Source organism: Mirounga leonina, unplaced genomic scaffold, assembly GCF_011800145.1.
Source record: "Mirounga leonina isolate KUSES-001 unplaced genomic scaffold, KU_Mleo_1.0 Mir_53, whole genome shotgun sequence".
NCBI classification, from domain to species: domain Eukaryota; kingdom Metazoa; phylum Chordata; class Mammalia; order Carnivora; family Phocidae; genus Mirounga; species Mirounga leonina.
In genome coordinates this window covers 58,160,693-58,184,440 of record NW_023270807.1, presented here as the reverse complement: position 1 = coordinate 58,184,440, position 23,748 = coordinate 58,160,693, and the positions used below count along the sequence as shown (strand labels likewise).

At 37.9% G+C, this 23,748-nt stretch overlaps 1 protein-coding gene and 1 pseudogene across 1 annotated transcript in view; both read right to left on the bottom strand.

Annotated features, from left to right (window-relative positions):
* GRIK2 (glutamate ionotropic receptor kainate type subunit 2) overlaps positions 1 to 23,748 on the bottom strand; it is a 668,139-nt gene that overhangs the window by 453,410 nt on the left and 190,981 nt on the right. The gene's annotated exons all lie outside the window — the stretch shown is intronic.
* On the bottom strand, positions 3,004 to 4,131 carry LOC118001498 (annotated as a pseudogene).

Below are 23,748 nucleotides of genomic sequence, written 5' to 3'. Positions count from 1 at the left end.
AGGATGGAAGGAAGGGAAAGGGATGGGAATACAAGAACTGAAGACTGCAAAGTACTTGGTAATGACCACAGCAGGAAGGTGATACAGGGAGGATTCAGGTCTTATGTATAGAAGCATCAAACCTTTCCACTGTATTTCAGCCACACTGCATGTATTTTGTTGAGAGGTAGCAGAAAACAGGAATTCAGTAAAAAATGTAAATAGTGACAATTTATCTCTCATAGAATGGTATCCAATGAAAAGGGGAAGGTATAAATCAATGGGATTGTTTCATTCAGTAATTACATAAAATTTGAAAAATTATTAACAATTGTGAACCCCCTCATTTCACTATCTTGTTGTTGTTATTTCTACAGATTTGTAGGCCTGCTTTAAATCTCAAGGCTCAAGCCACCCACTGTTTTGAGGACTTAGTACATTTAACTGTATCTAAAAAAGGAAGCTATTCAATATGATTTTTTTAAGTGTTATGTATTACCATAAAGAAATTAAAATATCATTATCTTGTTTAGTAAAGAGCAGAAAAAAGTGTTCATCATCAAATAGGTCATTACATATTTAAATAAATTATTGGCTTTTTAAACTATCATTATGTGGATAATTTACCAGTTTTCTTATCTTCGAACGGCCCTTCAAATAGCAGTTTATCATTCTTGGGTCTGAAACTTCCTTTTGGCCATTGATTAAAATGAATAAAATGAGTGTTACAAAATCTGGAAAATCTCTATGTTTCTTAAAGGCGATATGTACTTCTGCTAAACTCTAACAGCACTTCAGGCAGTGCCATTTATCACTTAATTATACATTGTCTTGCCTTGTTCTTTATTTCCATCACAGTTTTGTGTATACTAAACTAGGCTCCCATGAAATCTCATGGATCCAGAAGGGCAAATGGAAAGATGTCTGGATTGTTTTTTTAAACTGACTTATTGTTATGGGGCACCTGGGTGGCTCAGTCAGTTGAGCCTCTGCCTTCGGCTCAGGTCATAATCCCAGGGTCCTGGGATCGAGTCCCCCATGGGGCTCCCTGCTCAGTGGGGAGCCTGCTTCTCCCTCTCTTTCTGCCTGCCGCTCCCCCTGCTTGTGCTCTCTCTCTCTGTCTCAAAAATATAAATAAAAATCTTAAAAACTGACTTACTGTTAGTTACTAATATCATCCATTGGATATATCCATATACATGCCTCTCTTATCATATTATAATTGCACATTACATATTACATTACATTTTTACTTTAAATACTTATATATTTTATGAGCAGGGAGATTTTAAGCCAAGTTTTCAAATGGGAACAATTAACCTTTTAATGAGAAGCAAGGGATACAATCTGCTTTTTAATTTTCTTAGAATCATTTGTAACTAACCTTTTCTACTCCTAACAAAGATAAATCCTTAAAAGAATTTCAATTCTAATTTTAGTACATTGCTACTATGATACTGTATACTTTCAGAACACATATAGACAAACTTATACTTTATATAAGCATTAAAGCATTACAGAAGTAATCATTACACTTTATATTTTATATGACATAGTATCTCCTTACACCTAAAATCCAATCTGAATAGAAACTACAGGTGTAAAAATTTAAAGAAAATGCATGCACCCAGTTCTTTTTTTTCTTATTTTTAGCAATTATAAAAGTAATTATGAACAAGATTGCTGGTCAGATGTGTGAAATTCCTAGTTGTTAAAGACCCAGCTCATAGCCTCTGCTTTAATGAAATATGTCATACAATGCATAGTTCTCTAATATCATTTAACCTATAAATTGTGCTTCTGACCCTTTCATCACTCAAACAGAGAATACAAAGAATAGAATTCATTATAAATTCATGGAGCTTCTAAAACATGAAGAGATACTGGTTATAATTCATTCATGAGTTATTTTCAGTTTATGAAGGAAGGTCTTGCTAAAAGAGAGTAAAAAGCAAAGCATATTAAATCATAAAATTAAATGCAGACTTTGCTGAGTATGGTTTTTAAGTTCCTCCACAAACAGTTCCAGCCCCCATATCAGTTCACCCCTAAAATTCAATAATTCTTTCTCCTCATGTGAACTTCAATATCCCAACCAAAAACCCAGCTTGCCAAAATTGAGGTTATGCTATTCTCCACCCTTAGAATGATCTACAAGACCATGTCTTATCCAGAAGCACAAACTCCTAACCACCTCCTTCAAACCTTTAACAAAATATTCATTCACCTGTTAGCTATCATTAAGCCAGCCAAGCCAACTACTCTATTCACCTTGGCTTGACGTGAACACATTCGAATTTATGAAATTTCTGAGAGCAGAAATTTCTGTTCAGTTGACACTGATGATGTACTTGTTGATTATTTGCCCTCTTGTGTCCATTTCACACCCATTATTTTCAGTTGACTGGTTAAGGTCTTCAAAACCAGGGATTGTGTCTGATATGCTGACTAAAAAGAAGTTAATATATTAAAATACTTTGGAATATATTACATAAATGAATGCAACAGTAGACTGTTTTCAACAAGAAGTAGACTGAGAGCTGTGTAAGATCCTAGTATAAGAAAATAAAAGAGAATATAGGAGATACAAAGATGTCTATCTTACCCTTAAAGATAATCTTCTTTGATTAGGGCTTAAACCAATGTGGTGTGACTCACTTAACATTCAAATAAGTGATGAATCCACATTATTGTTGACCATTCACCTTGAAAGAAGTATGAAAACAATTGTTTTTTCTATGCTGATTCAAAACACTACTGATGTTGAATTTTATTCTAGAGTTATGCTAACACCAACATGGAAGAGTGCAGGAATAGTAGTATTTAGAGTTGCTTGGCTCCAATCCTGACATTGAGACACAAGACTCTCTTCAAGTCATCTAACTAAATGGGCACAAAGTCTTTATTGTCAAAATGTAGGGAGATATACTGTATTATCCAAAGTTATATTCCATCTCTAAAAAAATCTATCATTCATTGAATCTCCCCCTCTGAGAATCCATATCATTCAATTTTTTCTTTTTCTTTTTTTTTTTTTTTGAAAATCAAAGCCTGCTTTTATTGATGCGCCCACAGACAGACCGGTGATTTGGAAGGGATGGCGACACTAATATGACACTCGTGGTTAACGCAACTCAAACACAGGGGGAAGGAGATGGCTTTACAGGGACATGATGCCTTCATAAGTTAGGGAAAGGGACTATTTGTTGGCTGCCCCTCTCATTTCATGTTCTTCACGAACTCCTCTCCCTTCTTGATGGAGGCCTTCAGCTCAGTAACAGGGTGGAGAAATAGGCACAGTCTGCTTCTGGGGACTTAACAAAGGAAGACTCCACAACTCCTTCCTTTCCGTTCATCGCACCCACAAGGGAGAAGACAAACTGGGTTCCAGTGCACGCCATGGACAGGGTGGCTGAGGCTGCTCCAGTGTTGGCCTTCACCACCTCGGTGCCGGCCTCCTGGATCCGCCCAGTCATGGCTGTTAGCTGGTCCTGGGGAAGGTCCACCTGGGCAGTGCACTGCGAGATCAGGGGGATGATGGTCTTCCCAGCATGGCCACCAATGACAGGAACATTGACTCGAGTGGGATCCAAACCCTTCAGTTCCGCAATGAAAGTGTTGGCTCTGACAATGTCCAGGGTCATCACCCCGAAGATTTTATTGGGGTTGTAGACCTGTGTTTCTTGAAAACTTCCGTTGCAATTGGGATGGTGGAGTTCACCGGATTGGAAATGATGACGGCCTCGGGGCAATGCTGGGCGCAGGCAGCAGACAGGGTGGCCACAGTGGAGGCATTGGTGTTGAACAGGTCATCCCAGGTCATGCCTGGTTTTCTCGGGACTCCTGCTGGAATAACCACCACATCGCAGCCTTTCAGGCAATGCGGCAGCTGCTCAGGTCCGAGGTAGCCTTTCACCTTTGCTCTGGTCTGGATGTGGCTCAGATCTGCGGCCACTCCGGGCGTATGAGCAGTATCGTAGAGGGTCAGGCGGCTCACCGAGGGACTGCTCTTGAGGAGAAGAAGTGCAAAGGGCTGCCCGATTCCTCCCGAAGCCCCTAGCACCGCTACGTTCGCATTGTTCTGGGCCGAGGTGCTGAAGCTGCGGCGGAGAGGAGAGCGGCGCGGGCAGGGCGGGCGAGGGCGGAGAACATAGTTGGAGCGGGCGGGGAGCGGAACTGCAGGCAAAGGAGCTGGCAGCTGGCACGTGACACCCCATATCATTCAATTTTTTTAAATGAGAAAAAGCATGAAACAATTTCTGCCTAAGAGGTATCGTCTGGTGTCTTAATCATTGTTAGAAGAATTGCAAAAGGAATCATTATTCTGTTCAGTTATCACCAAAATCCTGGAAGCTACATTTTTACAACAAAAGTGAGGCTACACAATTATACCATAGCATATCTAAAAAAGTGAACTCACCATAAAAAATAAAAGTAGGATGATCACTTTCCATAGTTGGAGAGAAAAACAAATGATCAAAATTAGGGTATGATGGCTTCTAGTTTTAGAGTAAAGAACTACAATTTGTTTTCTTTAGCCGGGAAGAAATAATTTTACTTTAATGTTGACTACTGAATTCCTTGTGGTGAGTATATTTATCTCTGTTTAGTGAAACAATGATAGGGTACTTTTTAAAATGTTTTCTTTTCTTCCTTTTTTTTCTTTTAGGATGAGAACCCTTGAAGCAAGATAATACTAATAACTAACATTTAATGAGAACTTTCTACCATACTATACTTTTCTAGATGCTTTATGTTTATCAATTCATTGTATTCCTGCAAAAACACGTAAGAAATGAAATCAGGACGCAGAAAAGTTAAGTAAATTTCCTAGGGCCACATAGCTAATAAAAAGCAGAGGAGGGTGAGTACCAATGAGGGCTCAGTCCAGAGCTCACACACTTAAACACTGAACTTTGTTGCCCCAAGGATATGTTGAGACAAAGGAAAGACATACTGTTCTGCTTAAGAAGGAGTAAAGCAGGTTGGAGACAGGGACAAGTGAACTAGGAAGAAGAGTTATAGAGGGGGTTTACAGTGACTGGGAAGTCCAGCAACAAGCCAGGTTGATGTCATACAAACAGGAGGAAAAAAGTGAAAATGTGGAGGAGAAAAAAAGAGCATTGTCCAAATAACTTTTGAAACTAGATAGGTTTAGTATTCAATTGAATTTAAAAGTTACTACGTGTGTTCTAGCCATACAACCACTCATAAGTTCTGTCCTACTTCATGTCTTTGGGTGGATGGTATTTGGGGAAATCAAGGAGTAGAGACTTTGTTTCATATTTTGAGGGATGTGAAAACAGCTGCAAGTGCTTACTGAGATTGAAGAATTCAGAGGAAACAATTACAGCCACAGGTGATTGGGTAAAATGCCAACCTCACCACTGCCAAAGGATCGTCAAAGGACTGGGAAGGGTCAAGTGGCCCCAGTGACATCTTGGTTTTACTTCAATGCTCTATCGAAAAGCTCTTTAACAATTCATACTAAAAACAAAGAAAATCCTTGCTATGATATGGAAAACCCTTGCTATAATGATTGCCAAGGGGACAGCATACAGGACATGCATGGAAATCATGCAGAAACCAAACTCACTCTGAGACTGGAAGCTAACTTAGAATGCTTCCTGACGCTTCTAACAAAATAGATACCAATAACTCACAATTGTTTGAGAATTGAGGATGCTCTAAATTAAATAATTCAATAAATTAGGATGCAGGATCTACTTAGTGTCAGGGAATAGAGCACTGTAAGAAAAATCTTTGCTCGTGTGGTTTACATTCCAATGGGCTAATATTCTGATTCAGGATTTACTACTGGCCGGCTTAAATGATAGTGATCCAACCATTGTCTTTTTTACATATACTGAAGTCAACATGAAAGTGCAGATAGGGATTTGTTCAAACTTACATAAAGACATTTTTTTTTAGTTATTCACTTTGGCTATACTATCTCAGGGATCACCTGCATTTTTATTAAAGAAATGTCTCCTGGGATCTAGAACAGCCTTAATTATTGTTCCTATCTCCCCATGTAGTTAAAACATTGCCTCTATTCAAGGGTTTCTCTGATTACTTTTATGGGAAGGTGGTAGAAGGTGAATCAGGTGTTATTAATTATCTCTCATCTTAACCTAGAATATTATCAAGTCCACCTCCCAAAGACACTGAATTCTAAATCACCTCACTCATTCCTAAAGAACCTGCTTTTGCTCTTCATTTTGACTGTATCTCTTGACCCTCCTCAATTCTTTCTGTCATCTCTTTAAGTGGAAAGGACAATACCAACCATACAGAGTTGAAATCACACAGAGTGACATAAATGAGATGATCTAGCAATCCAGACCCTAGTGGAAAAAAAAAAAAAAAAACCCAAAAAACAAAACTGATATTGCTTAGAACAAATTAGGCCTCTTAGGTAAAAAGGTGAGTTTCTAGAAGAAGGGTGTTGGTAGAAATGAAAATAATGAAAAAGATAACTGAATCTCTCTCTATGACACACTATTCATTCAGTTATTTTGCCTGGGAGTGGGAAAAAGAAAAGGACACAGACAGAAAAATAAACACCAGTTTAAAAGCTAATTCTGTGTGGGTCAGTTAACCACTGACCTGAGAATCTCCTGGTGACGTGATGACTGAAAAGCCTTGTAAGAATGTGAATGTCTAAAAATCAGTGTAAAGTTTGAAGTTGTTTGCTACATAATTCATGAAGTGATGACTCTTGGAGATCCACATACCTTTAGTAAAAGAAATGTAGTGTTCCATACAACATTTTTATATTTGTGGTTTGGAGTCGAGGTATGGGGAAATAAGGACAAGAAGTTGTAAATCATAGTTAGGCTAACCCTGGGGCAGAGGTAGAGAGGGGTGCAAAACACAGAGGAAAATATCAGTAGAAACAAAAAATCAAAACCAGAAATGACCAAGAGAACATAAGGCCCAGAAAAATTGGGTCTGTGACAGGCTGATCTTATGTTCAAGAAGTTAGAGATTTTGGATGACTTCTGGTATGTGTATATATGTATGAAAATATATACACACATACATATAAATATTTACATATATACATATGCATATGTATATGTCTGTGTGTGTGTGTGTACATAATGCCTGTTCTTACATTTAGGAATGTCATAAAGCCACGCTAGTTTCGTTTATCTCTAACCAAATAGATTCTGGCATCATCTGGATCAGGTGTCAGCAAACTAGTCCCTTAGGTCAAATCTGACCAGCCACCTAGTTTTGTAAATAAAGTTTTATTGGAACAAAATAAAACCCATTGGCTTATATATTGTCTAAAACTGTTTTTGTGCTACAAAGCAGAGTGAGATAATTGCAGCAGGTTTCATGGCACTCAAATTCTACAATATTTACTCCCTGGCTCTTTACAGAAAAAGTTTGCTTACCTTTGACCTGGACCATCACCCTCCCAATCTCCTGACTTCTTGCCTTCTATCTTTCCTCCATCTCCCACCTCTCTTCTCTCTCCCTTCTCCCTCTCTCTTTTCCTTCCTTCCTCCTAGTTTTTATTTATTTATTTATTTATTTATTTTAATTTAATTTTTTTTTAAAGATTTTATTTATTTATTCACGAGAGACAGAGAGAGAGAGAGAAGCAGAGGGAGAAACAGGCTCCCAAGGAGCAGGGAGCCCGATGTGGGACTCGATCCCAGGACCCTGGGATCATGACCTGAGCCGAAGGCAGACGCTTAACCATCTGAGCCACCCAGGCGCCCAGTTTTTTTTTTTTTTAAAGAACATTCATTTACTGAGTGCCTACTATTATTATTTTGTCATTATATTTAAAAACTACTTTTAGAGCAGTTTTAGGTTCACAGCAAATTTGAAAGGAAGGTACAGATATCTTCCATATCCCTCCTGTCCCCATACATGCACAGCCTCTCCCATTATTAACATCCCTTACCAGAGTGGCACTTTTTTTTATAATTGATAAGCCTTCACTGACACATCAAAATCACTCAAAGTCCATCATTCACATTAGTATTCACTTTTGGTTGTACAAGAGTTTGAACAAATGTGTAATGACATAAATCCATCATTACAATATCATACAGAATATGTTCACTGCTTCTAAAAATCCTGTGTTGCACCTACTTATCCTTCCCTGCCCCCCACCCCTGAAAACCAGTATATTTTTGCTGTCATAGTTTTGCCCGTTCCAGAATGTCATATAATTGAAATGAAACTGTATGTAGGCTTTTCAGATTGGCTTCTGTCATTTAGTAAATAGATATTTGAGTTGCCTCCATGTCTTTTCATGGCTTGATAGGCCATTTCTTTTTAACACTAACAAATATTCCATTGTCCAGATGTACCATGGTTTATTGTACATTTATTGTACCTACTGAAGGGCATCTTGGTTGCTTCCAAGCTGTGACAATTATGAATAAGGCTGCTATAATTATCCAAGTGCAAGTTTTTGTGTAGACATAAATTCTCAACCTCTTTGGGTAAATACCAGGGAGTGTGAACGCTGGATTATGTACTAAGAGTATGTTGAGTTCTGTAAGAAACCATCAAACTGTCTTTCAAAGTGGCTGTACCTTTTGCATTTCCATCAGCAATGAATCTGAGTTTCCACTGTTCCACATCGTCACCAGCATTTGGTGCTGTCAATGTTCTGGATTTTGGCCATTCTAATCAGTATGTTGTGATACCTCATTGTTGTTTTAATTTGCATTTCTCTGATGATATATTATGTGAAAGAACGTTTCATACTTGACAGCTGCATATTTTCTTTGGTGAGGTATCCGTTAAAGTCTTTGACACCTTTTTAAATCTAGTTGTTTTCTTATTGTTAAGTTTTAAGAGTTCTTTTTATATTTTGGAAACAGTCCTTTATCAGATGTGTCTTTTGTAAATATTTTCTCTCAGTCTGTGGCTTATCTTCTCACTCTCTTGAGCTTCCTTTCTTTTTCCCTTTTGTTTCCATGTTTTTGACTCCCCATCATGTTCTTTAAAGTAACCATTACAAACTTTTCAGGATTTTGGAAAGTCTGAATATTCAACTTGAAGTTTCTCTGTATCTATACTTCCCTCCTTCTTTCACTTCTATGTTCTTCAAGCTTAATCACCCAACTCTGCCCTGATCCAATAGCTTCCAGACTTCATTACCCTGCCCAAAGTTATTCCCATGTGCTTGTCTACTAATGTTCTCTGTTCTCCCTTAAAATCAACATAAAAACATTCCTCCAATTCTTATTCCCTGTAATTCACCACCCTATCTACCTTTACCCATGTTTTTAAACTACAAATATTTCTTTAAACATTACCCATAGTCACTGCCTCTACTTTATTACCACCCACCCACACCATAAATTCCTTCAATCTGGCTTTGAATTTTACTTGGAAGTCACCAAGGACCAACTGATAATCAGTTTGCTGTTTTCTTCCTCCTTAAGATCTCTTTGGAATTGGATTTTGTCATATCTTTATTGAAACTCTTTTCTCACACGGTTTCTGACACTAAAAATTCCACTAGTGCCCAAGTAAAATACATTACTAACTTTTCCTCAAACATAGGCTATATTTTACAACCTCAGGTCAATTTTTTTTTTAGTTCTGCTTTCTTTGAAATAAACATGCTTTTTGTGTGATACAAGCTCTATCTACTCCAAGTTGTGATACAACAACCTGTCAAATACATGATAGTGGTATATAAGATCCAGGAGCACAAATGTCTTTTTAATTCTCTGTTGTGTCTCCAGTAACAGTTACACATTAAATACTAGACAAAAATTGAATAAACATATTTAATATCTGAAAGAAAATTCAGAGATCATCTACTCAAGCCCCCTTCAACTTTCGCATCATTAAAAAAAAAAATTACTGGGAAAACTGGAACATTAGAGTTCATTCCAGTATTTGTTTCTACATTTTAATGCTGCTTCTATTATATACTAAATTATTATGGAAAACTTTCCCTTTTCAAGGTATCTTTTTTTTCTTTTTTAAATTTTATTTATTTTTTTAAAGATTTTATTTATTCATTTGAGACACAGAGATACAGAGAGAGAGAGAGCATAAGCAGGGGGAGAGGCAGAGGGAGAGGGAGAAGCAGGCTTCCCACCGAGCCAGGAGCCCGATGTGGGGCTTGATCCCAGGACCCCAGGATCAGGACCCGAGCCGAAGGCAGACGCTTAACCATCTGAGCCACCAAGGCGCCCCTTTAAATTTTATTTTATTATGTTATGTTAATCACCATACAATACATCATCAGTTTTCAATGCAGTGATCCACGATTCATTGTTTTCGTACAACACCCAGTGCTCCATTCAGTACGTGCCCTCCTTAATACCCATCACCGGGCTAACCAATCCCCCCTCCCCCCTCCCCTCTAGAACTCTCAGTTTGTTTCTCAGAGTCCATAGTCTCTCATGGTTTGTCTCCCCCTCCGTTCTCCCCCTTCATTTTTCCCTTCCTACTATCTTTTTTTTTTTTTTAAACATACAATGTATTATTTGTTTCAGAGGTACAGGTCTGTGATTCAACACAAGTAATGACATACTGAATGAAGAAAATCACCTACTGTGATTATCAAAAATTGTGAACTTAATGTGTTATCCAACACCCAGCACCTCATCATTTTACTCTTCTATATATTTTTTTTCCCTGTGTTGGTTCAGGTTATGTTGGTATGTCCAAATATACATACATTTTTCACTGGGGGTATATTCATTTTAGAGAAATACTTATAACACATTCCATCGGAAAATTCTGTAACATTTTTCAATAGCATGAGACAAAGGTCCCCCAAATATGATATTACACCTACAGTAACATATGAAGCTGTCATCTATTCAAAAACTAAATCTTGCTCATTCAGAAGAAAAAAATGAAAAAGTCAACTCTAATATTACTTGGAGTCTCCTGTTGGCAGCATAATCTATAACACCTAATTTTATGAGATTGAGCTCAAATATAAGCTCCCCCTCATCCCACTAAAATTTGTTGACTGCTTTTCATATTCAAGGCACTATTCTAGGTTCTATAAGGATAGAAATAAACTCTGTAGTTTGAAGAAGTTATAATAAGGGAATAATAACATTATGCAACTGGGCTTTTGCTTTCATATCTAAAAATGATGATAAAAATTCCTGTCCTGCCCAGCTCCTTGTATGCTTGGAGGACTCAGATGAGCAGTGAAAGCAATCTGTAAAATAGAAATAATTATACAACTCTTAATTATTATTTTTATGCTGACTACACGATAGCAAATTATCAGAGACCAAAATGTGTAAAGAAGTGAGGCCTGTGGTAGATACGAGGGGGAGGAATCGGCATGGAGCAGAGAGTTAGAGATATCTTTATAGAGGAGGTTGCTTCCTTCCATCATCACCCCTGCCACCTCACCTAGACTCTGGAAATTGTCTATCAGGGCCCGACATTCCTCCAGTCTCTTCTTACTCTAATCCATTGCTACCACTCCCAAAAAGTTCTTACCAAGTTTTCCTGATCCTTTTGTCAACACCTTCAAACACTCATAGAATTTGGGAAGAAATAGTTTAAATTCCTTCTTTGGAAGCATTTCAGCCTTATTTCCCACTGCTCAGTTTTCCTTACTTTCCACGCCAACTAAACTCTTGCAACAACTATTGCCTGTATCATTAATTTGGTAATTTATTTTTATTTGTTCCAGCATAGATTTAACATGGCTCATTTGGCAATTAATCATGTAATATAATTCCTTGTGGCATCTGTTCTACTGTTGCATCAAACTGTTACTTATATTCTCTTTTCATTTATACAGTTTCCTTTTTTAAACTTTTTTTTTTGGGGGGGGGTCTTCCATTTAGACACTAACTGCTGGTAAATACTGACACCATGTTTTAATCTTCCCTCCATACCACACCCCAGGGTCATGCGTATGGTTTTGCTTTGATCTACAAATTTATTGATGGACAATTCTGCAAAGTTCAGTTCTTCCTACTAAAGAGAGGTGATATAGTTCTTGTCTATGAAAAGCAAAAAATATGAGATATTAGCAATTCTGTCCTGTGCCTCCCAGATCCCTTTTCAAGACTGAAGGGTTAATTCCCTCAGTTGTTAGGAAGGTTGTCTGCTGGCCTTCCCGGGAGCAGTCCTGCTGAAGAGTCCCTCCCCCAATATCATTCTCATCTCTTTCTCAGGGCACATCACATCCAAGACCTCATCAATGCCAGCAAACAAGGTCCCAGCACCTCTCCCCAACCTGGGGTGTCTCTGAAGTTTACCTCAGCTTCACAGCACCCCCGAGGGGTCAGCTGAGTCCTTCTTGTGACTCCAGTGCAGCCAAATTTCTCTCTTTGCACAATCCCACTTCTCTCTTATTTTTTCTATAAAACTTACTACATGCAAATATACATTTGTCTCCTTCCCAAAGAACCCAACCTCTGACCAAAAATATGAAATAAACACAAATGAACACAAAGCTCATCTCATGTTGCCTTTTTTGTTCACCAACCAGGACCTCTTAGGTAAATTTAATGCTCAATTAAGGTAACTTATCATGTTTAATTTACAGTCATTCCCATCTCCTTGCTTCACTGTTAATCCATTTCTTATATTTTAACAAGTATCTATTATATATCTTTCTTATCAAAATCAGTTGTTAAAATGTTTTTTAAAGTACAGAAAAAAAAAATATTGGGTGCCTGGGTGTCTCAGTCATTAGATGTCTGCCTTCGGCTCAGGTCATGATCCCAGGGTCCTGGGATCGAGCCCCGCATCGGGCTCTCTGCTCGGCGGGAAGCCTGCATCTCCCTCTCCCACTCCCCCTGCTTGTGTTCCCTCTCTCACTGTCTCTCTCTCTCTGTCAAATAAATAAATAAAATCTTTAAAAGAAAAAAGAAAAAAATAATATTAGGAGGAGAAAAAAATTCCCTATGAGTGAAATGCAAAATTCCACAGAATTTCAAGAAAGGAATATTTAATGTTTGGTTATAGTTATCAGGAAAATAACAAAACAAGAATCTTTAAATAATTTGAATATGAGATGGATCTTAAGATTGGAGTTGGCACCTAAAGGAGTAGCAGATGATCTGCATGAGAAGGGGAGGGGTAGATAAGCCTAGAAAGATTGGTGGCCCCATAGCATGAGCTATACCACAAAGGATGACTAGCATTAGAAAAGTATAAAAGGAGAGAGAGAAGTACTAAGTTGTATTACAGAAAATCTAAGTTACAGAGATGAACTCTATGTAGACTTATGTGGAAGAATTAAAAGGCATCTTAGCTGGAAAAAAAGATCGCCCATTGCTTCTGAAATCAATGCCACATCCAAAAGTCAGATATAGAACCTGATAAAGAATTCTGAAAGTACAATTTTTTAAAAAATGAAGGTCAGCAAAAATGTCATGTGAAGGCACCATTATTTTAACAGATGTCAGATCATCATCTTTGTTTCCTACAAAAGGATAATGTTTTACTTCTCTGCTTAGGAAAATTTCTGCTTTCCAATTAACTTCTGTAGTCCATTTATTAGTCAGGGTCCAGTGAAAGGACACAAACTACGCTAATAATTTAAACAGGAAAATTTTTAGTATAAAGGACTATTAACTCGTAAAAAGTAGTTAATGTCTAAAAGGGGTAAAACAATTCTTTAAAAACTACAGGAATAGCAAATTCAGAGAGAAAGTTCATTCTCTAGGGCTAACAGGGAAAACCTAGGAAAGGGCCAAATTTTACATTCTCCCATCCCCTTCCCACAAAGCTAATATTCAAACTTTGTTGCGAAGGGTTTGACAGGAGCCCACTGGATGGCCAAAACCTTTCCCCAGGTATCCTGGCTCAGAGCTGGTTCACTGAAAGTCCCCCCTCTGGGTTGCCTTCAGGGTTCACTGGAGCACTGTGGCCTGGAGCTGGTACACAGGGAGCTACCTGCTGGGTGGCGTGGGCTGGGGTCAGTCCGCAACTGTTTGGGTGCTGCAGAAAGTCTCCAGGAGTTGAGTGGAGAAACTTCCTGAAGGGCCAGCACCATAGGGTTCTTACCTACCTATCCCCACAAGCTAAGAGGAAGAGTCACACCAGAACTAGAAAGAGAAGCCCTTTCCTCTGCTATAGCTTACACTGCCCTCCAGGGTCCTCTGTTGACAAAACCTAACATTGAGTCATCTGACAAAGGAGAAACGTCTCTAGGGTCCAGCTCCAGTATGTCAAAAGTGGGGAAAAGAAGGGTGGATTTAGACCCGAGAGAAAATAAACTGACAGCTGATGCAGTCAGTCATAGAATTAACTTTGTTAAATGAGATAATAAGAAACAGAAGCACAAACTGAGGAAAAACGAACCAGAGCTTTTTCAAATACACTATGTTTTAAAAATGAAGAATGATGCCCAAATGCATCCTGAGTATGTTATATAGACAGAAAAGCACATTTAGTTCTACATACAATATAAACTTCAAAGCCAGGCAAAAATCAGTCCACCTTTCTGAAGTACTTAAGAATATTAAAAAGTTAGGGGCGCCTGGGTGGCTCAAATGGTTAAGCGTCTGCCTTCGGCTGGGGTCATGATCCCAGGGTCCTGGGATCGAGCCCCACATCAGGCTCCTGGCTCAGTGGGGAGCCTGCTTCTCCCTCTCCCTCTGCCTCTCTCCCTGCTCATGCTCTCTCTCTCTATCTCTGTGTCTCAAATGAATAAATAAAAAATCTTTAAAAAAAAAGAATATTAAAAAGTTATTATCCAGGTTATTATGAATATTCTCTCCAAGTATGTAAACAAATTGAGTTAGTAAATAAATAACTCAGTTACCCAAAATGCCTCAGACCAAATTTTCTGTCTCCAAACTACTTTCCTCCTGAGCTCCAGACACATTCAATCTATTATTTACTAAACATTACTATTTGGATGTCCAATTGGTACTTCTAACACCAACATCTAAATCTGTTATATGCTGGTAAACTAGCACTCAAAAATAAAAAACCAAACTGGAATGTATCTTTTGCCAATTTCTGCAGGGCAAATACTCCCAACATGGGCTCTCTCAAGCTTCGGACAACTTCACCACCATTAAAACTATTACCTGTTCAGTGTCTCGGTGAATCTCAGCCCTCCTCACCACTCCAATATCCAAGCCAGAAACCTTGTTTTCATCTATTTCTCTTCCCCTTCACCACTCCTACACTTTTCTAAATCATAGCAGTTTTTCAGTTTTGTTTCTCCAGTCTGTCACTGCCTTTGTTCCCACTGCCACCATCTTATATCATGCCATTTGAGTTTCATTAGCCTAACTGCTGTTCTTGTGTCAAGTCTGTCTTTCCCTCATACTGTTCACTGCAGGCAAAATCATCTTTCCTTTTTTTTTTTTTTTACTGAGATATAATTGACATAAAACACTGTAAGAGTTTAAGGCGTACAACTTTTGATATGATACATTTATATATTATGATATGATTACCACAATAGCCTTAGCCAACACCTCTACCACGTTACATAATTATAATTTGTGTGTGTGTGTGTGTGTGTGTGTGTGTGTGTGTGTGTGGTGGGAACATTAAAGATCTGGTCTCTTAGCAACTTTGAAGTTTATAATAAGTATTACTGACTACAATAACTATGCTGTGCATTAGATCTCCAGAACTCATCCGTGTTCTAGTCGTGCCGTTATACCATTTAACATTTCCCTCATTCCCCTGCCCCCAGCCTCTGGTAACTACCATCCTACACTGTTTCTATGAGATCTGCTTTTTTACATTTGACATATTAGTAAGATCATACAGGATTTGTCCTTCTCTGTCTGGTTCATCTCACTTAGCATAATGCCTTCAAGGTCCATCTATGTTGTTGGACATGGCAGCGTTGATCTTCCAGTGCACGTAAGTCTCGCTGCTCCGCTTCTCTTAAAACACTTTCGCCGCTTCTGGTATGAAATAAGATGATTTTTTTGTGGCTCCTGATCTCCTTTCTAGCCTCATCTTGCATTACACCCTAATTCTTTTCCCCCTGCACACCTCAGCCTGTCACCTCTTCAGCCACCTTGATCTACTTGTAGCTCCCAATGGGAGCTTTCCCTGGTTTTCAGGTATTGACATCTAGAGCTTTGTGTGCTTAGATTGTATTTTTTGCTTTTAATTTATACTTTTTGTACCTTTTTTTTCTTATCAATGACCTGATCAATTTTTAATTCCCCCATTGTTCTTCTATCAGCTTCAAAGTTGTATCCATTTATATTCTGATTACTTTTATATTTTAAGTTGCATTCATATTTAGCCTAATGAAACAGAACATTAATGAAATTTCTACTCTCCTCCCTAGCACAAAGACCTGAGAATGCTTATGTACAGATCTTCCCTGACAATACTCTTGTATTTTATTTCCATCTTCATTTTATCTGCCCCAAAGTTATTTTTAGAGCTAATTATTAACATTTGCTATATGCTTACTAATTCTTTGCTCACCATTGTTCATGATGTCTCGCATTTTTTCTACCTGGTTTCAATTTCTCCTTTGTTAAGTACATTCTTTAGTAGTTCAGAGAGTGGCTGTGCATAGAAACCTCTGCCGTATTTGTTTTTCTGAAAATGTCCTCATTTTAACCTCAATTTTCATCAACAATTTAGCAATTCTAATTTAGGATTCTAGTCTGACAATTATTTCCTCTCAGCACTTTGAAGATACCATTCTCTTGTTTTCTAGCCTCCAATATTGCTTTTAAAATCTATTGTTCAAGTAGTTATAATTCATTTGTTTATAATATTTATACATTGACTCTTATGTGCTCAAAACTCACTGTGGTTTTCAATCTGAGGGTTAATATATTTCATTAATTCTGGAAATTTCTCAATCATTAGCTCCTTAAGTATTACTTCTTCCTCATTTTCTCAGCTCCTTCCGGAAATCCTATTTCAGATGAATAGGTGGGTAAATTCTGTCATTTCATTCTCCATATCTTTAATTTTTTTCCCATATCTTCTGTCTCTTCTTCACTTGTGCCACATTTGGGGAATTGCCCCCAGATTTTTTTTTCTTGGGCATGGGAAGTTTAAAGAAAATTTTAATTATCTTTAAATTTGCCCTATAACCCTAATCTTATGTTTTTAAATTTTGATATCTATAATTTTAATTTCTAGAACACTTAGCTTTTTTTTCCAATTTTGCTTGTTCATTTTTTGTCTTGTCTGTTTTTTAAAGATATTTATGTATGTATGTATTTATTTTTTTGAGAGAGTGTACGCAAATGTGCACACATGCACGAGCTGGGGGATGGGTGGAGAGGGAGGGAGAGAATTTCAAGCAGACTCCCCGCTGAGTGAGGAGCATGATGGGGCTCCATCTCACGACCTTGAAATCATGACCTGAGCTGAAATCAAGAGGCGGATGTCAACAGATTGAGCCACCTAGGCGCCCCTTATTTTTTATTTTTTAATAAATTCTATTTCTCTTTGAAACTCTTTGTCTTAAATATACTAGTCCATTCAACAAATTCTAAAATTATCCTCAGCACAGTGGATACACAGCAAATATAACAGACAACAATGGGGCACCCGAGTGGCTCAGTTGGGTAAGTACCTGCCTTCAGCTCAGGTCATGATCCCAGGGTCCTGTGATCAAGCCCGTGGGGCGGGGGGGGGTCCCTGCTCAGCAGGGAGTCTGCTTCTTCATCTGTCCCCTCTCCCTGCTTGTGCTCCCCCCAGTAAATAAATAAAATCTTTGGAAAAAAATATATAACAGACAACAAGATTCTTCTCATCATTAAGCCTATATTCATATGTTACAGTCTTTTTTCAGACTGTCTTATTAAATCAAGTTCTCAGGGATCCTGACTGTCCTATTTTTTGTGATTTCTAACTCTCAAGTTGGTTGACTTTTGTTATGGTGTGGGGTGGGGGTAGGGCTCACCCTGACTGGGAATTGTTTTTCTCTATGGGACTCTGTGTACAGCTGGGCTGGAAGTATTCCTTCAGAGCAGTTTTGCATTTGCATTTTCTTCTGCCAGATGTCCAAAGGATTTCACTGTCCTAAGATCAATTTTTATGTTACAGTGTCTACTTAGAGATCCCTGTACTATGAAAAGAGTGAAATTTGTATATCATACTCTACATGAAACAAGTTTTGAATTTTGATTTCTTATAGAAACATGTTTTTTCTTCTTTCTTTCTTTCTTGCTTTGTTTGGTTTTGTTTTGTTTCCCATTCAGAGCCCTGGGCAGCATTATGCCTTTTACTTCTTTCTGTGACCTTGTAGCTAGAGATTTTAGTTCCTGATCCATGGAAGATTCAGCCTTTCCAGATTATTGCTTATAGCTTTATGCGGAGATCTCAGCTTCAAATTCATGCTCTGTTCTGACCTATTGTTTCCTATTCTTGAGTGGGAATTAAAGCCCAAGTGCCTAGCTGCAAGGGCCTAGCTTCAGGCCTAATGTCCCAAACCCCAACCCCAAAACCCTGCACTGCGTTATTACAGCAACAACATTGTTACTGCTTTGGTTTCAAGTGCCTGCTTCCCTCCCCCCCTTAATTTTATTTTTTAATTTAAAAAAAAAAAAAGACTTCTTTTTTGTTTAAAAGTTATTTATCAGTTTTTGTTTGTGGAGGCAAAAGTTTGTTAGTTTGGTCCACAACATGACTGGATCCGGTCATTTATACTCTCTGCCTGAGAACCCAATTCACTAGTTCTTAACATCAAACACCACCCATGTGTATTCTTACTGCAAATGGAGTATACTATATAATATTTACCTCATTATATTGTATTTGTCTCTTAATTGTATTGTACCTCCTTTAGAGTATAAGTTGGTTGAGATTAGGGTGTGTAATTTACTCATCGTTACATGCTAGCAGTACCTGGGACACTGTAGACACTATTTGTTGAATGATTAAATGATTGAATGAATAAATACATAAAATCATTTTATCATAATAGACCAGCAGACTCACATTCTTCCACATTCAACATACATACACACATATTCACATACATCTGTAAATACATATATACAATTTTTACATTTTAAAATTAATTTTATAAAAAACTGTTTGGAGTTAAATACATTGTCCCAGAATCAACAAGTTATTTTGAAAAATGCAATAGTAATTATTGGGCAAATTTCTGAGATTCAAAGATTTTAGCAATTTATTAATGTTAATTACTTTTGAAAAAGCTCAAATTTTTAGATTATAATCATGACTGAGGGTTTTCAGCACATTACTATAAACTTGTTCAATTATTCACATAGCTGAGAAGCAAGTGCGGAGGAGTCCTCTACTTTACTTTTCAAATGAAAAAAAGATCCTTACTCAGAGCTCAGGAAAATGAAAATGTTGGTTTACTGATAATAATCCTCCTTCCTGTAGTAAGAACCCCGTTTATTGGAATTTCAGCATGTAACTAAATGCCACGTCGCATAATCTTGCATTTTTGCAACTTCTGCCATATGTGTGCATATGTTTATAGATAATTATTGCATCCGATGGTTGCGAATGTCTTGTTACATGATCCATTATGTCAGTTTTTTCTCCCTGTCTTCTAGGTAACATTACTATAACATTAGATGATTATGCTGATATCAATTTTTTTCTGCTATTTTCTTTTAAAATACTAAAAAACTTAAGCAACAGTGCAGTGCAGAAGTGGCCAGCAGTAACTTTGATGCTGATTCACTTGCCAAAGACAAATGAATCCTCTCTTTGACTTCGTTTTTCCAGATTTTGTTTAAGCAGTTTCCCTGTATCTAGGTTTCTTGTGGCATTTTTAAAATGTTAGTTTTGCTATTGTCTCCTAATGCTAAGAAAATATTTCCTGATGTAGAGCAAAGCAGCAGAATTCAGGCTTTCCACACCTGGCAATTCATAGGCCTCTGCCCACTACTGATTTTATTGGCTATGGACAAAGGAGAGGTTAGAAAAGGGGGTGAGTAACGTGGAAACCAAATAGTTTCCCCTGCTTAACGAATGGGTGCACAGAAGCTTCCATTTGTCAGGAACTATATGTGAAGGAGTGTCCATCATACATAAGCAATATCTTCTACTCCCTTTATGTGTATGATCCATACTCTTCCCAAACTGAAATGGATACTCTTCTCTCTACATAACCTACCTTTTCCATTTCTACATAGGTTTCCTTCCTATTGCTTTGGTTTTATCAATCTTCCAATTCTCATTTCATCTCTCCTGGTTGAAATCCAGTTATATATTCAGGGTCCAATCTTAAAGGCCAATTTCTCAAAGAAGCCCACCTATTTCCCTTAGCATTTACTTCTAATTTTTATGCCACTTATATCCTGGGTTATCCTGCAGATATTTGTTTACTTCATTTCCTAACTTAATTTTAATTTTCTTGAAGGTATGGAGAATTTTTATCCTAAGCACCACCTAATCCAATGCTATATATTCAGTTCTCAGGAAATCCTTACAGAATAAATTCATTCAACCAGACAACAAATGTTTATTACACGCCTAATACGTACCAGGCACTACTGTAAGCTCTGCGGATACAGCAGTGAGCAAAAGAGGCAAAAATCCCTCCTCTCTTGGAAGTTACATTCTATTGGAGAAAATAGGCAGGTAAGTAAATAGATAGTATGAGAGTGATGGTTATTGTTATGGAGAAAAATAAAGCAGGGAAGAAAATTCAGAGTGCTAGGAGTTAGGTGGTAATTTTAATAGAGTGGCCAGGGAACTGCTCACTGAGAAGGTGACCTTTGTGCCCAGACGTGATGGGGGGAAGTGGAAGGGGGCTCTATCTGAAGGAAGAGCATTCCAGGTAGAGGAAATAGGAAAGTGCAAACACTCACAGGCAGAAGCATGCCTGACATGTCCAAAAAAGAGCAAGGAGGTCATGGAGGCAGAAGGAGGGGAAAAAAGAGTGTAGGAGGAGCCAAGAACAGGGAGGTCAGTGTAGTAGGTGGGGGGTTCAGATAGGGCCTTAGAAGTGGTGGTAAGGGTTTTGTTTTTTCCCAGCATTAGACTGTTACGATTTTACTCACAAGAATCACTTTGTTACATTCAAAAGAAACTAAATGGGGCCAAAAATAGATGCTAGTGGGAGGCTCCTGTTAACAACCAAGGTGAGAGATGATGTGGCTTAGACCAGGAAAGTAGCAGTAGAAATGGGGACAAGTGCTCAGATTATGGATATAATTTAAAGGTAGAGTTGACAGATTCGGCTGACAGATCACATAGGCAGCGTAAGGGAAAAGAAGATTTAAAAATGATTTCCAAATGTGATGGCCTGTGCAACTGGCGGGAATGGAGTTGCCATTTGCTGACTCAGGGAAAATTATTAAAAAAACAGGTTTGTTGGGGGGGATAAAATCAGGATTTCAGCATGAGCTGGGTGTAAGAATGTACATTTCGGAGGAGAGAGCCAAACATTGAGATACAAATTTGGGAGTTATCAGATTATAGATGGTATTTAAAGTCACAAGGATTAGATAAGATCACCTGAGAAAAGAATGTAGAGAAAGAAATGAGGAAGTCTAAGACTTTCCGAAATGTAGAGACGTGTGTTCGTTCATTTAACAGTATGCATCATACTAACTTCTATTAAACTTCCCATTTTACAGGTGAGGAACACAAAGTTCATAAAACCCAGATGTCTGCAGTCTAACTGCACTTTCGACACCCGAAAATGGCAGGAGCTGTAATTCAAACCTGTGTGATCTGGCTTCAGAGCTGCTCTTAACTACTGTTTTATTTTACATCTCCGTGAATATAATCTGCACGTTGCCTGATGCCTAGTAGATATGCAATAGGTTTTCACTGAATTTGAATGTAGTACATCAGCAACAATTTCACTCCTAAATCTAGAAGTAGGCCTTCCTCAAATAGCTCTTAGGCAGTTTGGAAAAGCATCCATGAAGCCAAAGAGGAATTTCATGTGGGCAAGGTGGGAAGGCCAAGGGAGTAATTTAGACCACTTACAGGTAGAGTGGTCACAGCTGTTGTATCCCCTCCCGGCTACTCTTAAGATTACCAAGCAAAACCCACATGCTTTAGAAATAGTCCAAATACAGACCAGATACTTAACACCCATTTCCTTGTTCAAATACCCCATATGCTGGACTCTGATTAGCTATTTTGGCACCAGTACATGAACTAATCCAGGCTGGTTGCTTTCTGGTTTGTTATGTTCTGTAATAGAGCAGAGACTCAAACAAAATGAACCAGTTCATTGCCAAAACTATTCCGATCTTCCCATTTTAGTCAACAATATAGAAAATACATAGACGGACTTTAGATTTAACCGGGTGCTGCAGAATGGTTCCTGGGATGCTTTCGGTAATGCATAGAGGACATATTTCAGTTCTCCCAAGTACTTTAGCTTGTTTCTTCTAAATTAAGCACAATTTTATATAAGCCAAGAAGAGAGTGAAAGGAGACCATTTAGCGGGGATGCCTGGGTGGCTCAGTCAGTTAAGTATCTGCCTTCAAGATCCTGGGGTCCTGGGATCGAGCCCCACATCTGGCTCCCTGCTCAGCAGGGAGTCTACTTCTCCCTCTCCCACTCCCCCTACTTGTGTTCCCTCTCTCTGTCTCTGTCTCTGTCTCTCCCTCTCAAATAAATAAATAAAATCTTAAAAAAAAAAAAAAAAGGGCGACCATTTAGTGTTGTGAGGAAATGAACCAGTGTATCTCTGGCCCTAGTGAAATGCACTGTTGGATATAAAATAGCCAATGGCTATTGGGATATTGATGCTTCCTCCTGGATCAAAACTCACAGGTCCCAGTCTTAGGGAGCACCTAAGGTGCACAGTGGGGTTTTAAGGTGTCATTTATCCACACTGCATGGATGTGTCAGCTTCAGCAAGCATTTCTGATCAAAACATAGACCTTTTATAAGTGTCCCCACTCTACTTTTCCCCCTCCTATCCCCACCCCCACACTGGAGCTCTTTGTCTATTCATCAGATTAATAGTAGCTTCCATGTGGTCCTTCTCTCTCAAGGCTGTTTCATTAGAAGAGATTATATATTACACTGACTTATCTTAAGACAAAAAGTAATGAGAGATCTAATTAATACTTTATTAACTGCTTTATCACACTAAGGAAAATAAGTTTAATAAGTCATACATTCTTCTGATTAGTTGCACTGACCTATGTTCTTAATTCACAATGTGATTTAAGACAAACATATTTACTTATATGCACTCTAAATAGTCAATGCTCCTGTTTTATTAAATGTTTTTATAAAACATTTGGTTTTATTTTGTGGCTTAAAAGTGTAGTGTGTAGGTTTAGTTAAAGGCTTATCAAGTAATTATATGTGTTAATTTGAGGTTCACTTGTATATTTTTTTTTTCCTATTTAAAGAAAAAATAATGGTCTCTGTGAATATGTGGGATTACTTTGAATACTTTCTGGTTAATATTTATGATTTGGTGATTGTTTTCATAAAAATGCTGTGCTCGGAGACACCGTTTAAAAGCATTCAGGGAATGCTGTTATTGTGTTATTAACTATCGTTTATATAGATTTTTTAAAATAACATATTCTTGACCTCTGAAACCAAATACATCAATATAAAGTCATTTCTTTACAGTGCAAAATGGCCAGTTAGTTTCCTTTCAGAACTCCTGTGTCAGATGCAAAGTTACATTTAGCCTGATGTTGATTTTCTTTTTTTTACTCATAAGTAACCAACTATAACCCAGCTGTCAAAGAAAGCAAACCAGATCTAAACAACAATTACTTAATTTCTAATGATACCTTCTAACACCCAAACACAACTGTAAAGAACTTTCTTAAGCAGGGTTGAAATCCTCATTATTTGCTTCTAAAAACAAGCTGGTTAGATTGCCAGATATAAAAACACAGTGTGTTCATTATATATTT